Raw genomic sequence first — 2,271 nt, 5'->3', positions numbered from 1 at the left:
AGGCGGGGGGGGGGGGTCGACTAACCTCTCAAGCTCCTTTTGTGTACAGCATGAACATGAGGTCGTAAATTGAATAATCGGTATTTAGTGGAAATAAGTTAGCAATGTTTGTAAAGCTCCACTATGAAGAATTAAAGTAGCTATTTATGCAGAAACTACTGATAAAATTCAAATGTCCCGCATTTTAAATTCTAACTGCTAAACAGAATAGAATCTGATCTAGTGAGGTGCTTTGTAATGAGTTCTACAGATCAGTTGATATCAGAATCTGATCTAGTGAGGTGCTTTGTGATGAGTTCTACAGATCAGTTGATATCAGAATCTGATCTATAGTTAGATGCTTTGTAATGAGTTCTACAGATCAGTTGATATCAGAATCTGATTTATAGTTAGATGCTTTGTAATGAGTTCTACAGATCAGTTGATATCAGAATCTAATCTATAGTTAGATGCTTTGTAATGTGTTCTACAGATCAGTTGATATCAGAATCTGATCTATAGTTAGATGCTTTTTATTGAGTTCTACAGATCAGTTGATATCAGAATCTGATCTATAGTTAGATGCTTTGTAATGAGTTCTACAGATCAGTTGATATCAGAATCTGATCTATAGTTAGATGCTTTGTAAAGAGTTCTACAGATCAGTTGATATCAGAATCTGATCTATAGCTAGATGCTTTGTAAAGAGTTTCTACAGATCAGTTGATATCAGAATCTGATCTATAGTTAATGCTTTGTGAAGAATTCTACAGATCAGTTGATATCAGAATCTGATTTATAGTTAGATGCTTTGTAAAGAGTTTCTATAGATCACTTGATATCAGAATCTGATCTATAGTTAAATGCTATGTAATTATTTTTTACAGATCAGAATATGATCTATAGTTAGATGCTTTTTATTGAGTTTTACAGATTGGTTGATATCAGAATCTGATCTATAGTTAAATGCTATGTAATTATTTTTTACAGATCAGAACTTGATCTATAGTTAGATGCTTTGTAAGGAGTTTTACAGATCAGTTGATATCAGAATCTGTATTTTGTATTCAAGGAAAAGATACTGAAGCTATGTGCCGCCGTCCCTAATTTTACACCACTGACCAATAGGAAAGCAGCCAGTCTGCAGCACCCCCCCCCCCCAGAATTCGCTGTATGGGATTGATTGTCACTCTTAGTACTGAATAATTAGCACAAGTGTCTCAGTTCTCTTTTCATTCATCTTAGAATAATATTTTATACACTTGTTTACTTAGTGATGTCACCTTTCTCACACTGTTTCAAAAAAACATCACTCCATCACTAAATAATTGGTTAACATATTGTTTATTTAAAACTTGCATAAATATATATAGGGAAATAAATAAATTATTTTTATCTGTGGTCTGTGTAGAAGAGACTCTTTGACATTGGCTTTACAGTTCGTATTGCAAATCGTCTATGGACATTTTCCAGTCACAGCTGTGATACACTATGTGAACTTTTCAACGTCATTGTTTACATTATTGCTGTGAGCTTTCAAATCGAAACCTAAACCTAACCATCGCCCGACACGAGTTTCTTCGAAATTTAACATACTTATCATAAACTTAAAATAACATAATACAGAAGTGAAAGTAAAAATGTGTATAATACTATTCTAGTTATTTTCACACTAGATGGCGTTGTTGTTTAATCAGAAAACTTTCTCTTAGGTGTAAAAATTAAAAATATAAATATATTCATTTTATTATTTTAATTCACAGGAAACATTTGTTAAATAATGGCACTGAGAATTTAATACGTATAACTTTGGACTAATGTTTTCAACGTGCTTAGTGGCGGTATATTTTTCATTTTGGTAAGTAGCTTAAATTTATAATATGGGCTTATTATTCAATTTCACATCTTGGAATTTCTGGATTTTAACCTTTTTCATTGCTATGAATAGATTGTTTTTTATTATTTTCTTCAAACTAACAAATTGTACATAAGTATTTAGCAGTGTCTTACATGTTCTTTCTCTTTTAGCTCAAAGCTATACGCCACCCAGTGGCACAGCGGTATGTCTGCGGACTTAGTATGTGTATACCTGAGAAGAAGGTTTAAGATTGTTTTCCTGAACGTCTGGAGTTTAGAAATTTTCCTGAAAAATGGCAGACAGGTATACGTTATACACATACTGGCAGACAGGTATACGTTATACACATACTAACAGACAGGTGTACATTATACACATACTAACAGACAGGTATACGTTATACACATACTAACAGATAGGTATACGTTATACAC

The sequence above is a fragment of the Limulus polyphemus genome, unplaced genomic scaffold, assembly GCF_000517525.1.
Source record: "Limulus polyphemus unplaced genomic scaffold, Limulus_polyphemus-2.1.2 Scaffold6528, whole genome shotgun sequence".
NCBI lineage: Eukaryota > Metazoa > Arthropoda > Merostomata > Xiphosura > Limulidae > Limulus > Limulus polyphemus.
Note: the sequence above shows the minus strand (reverse complement) of the source record.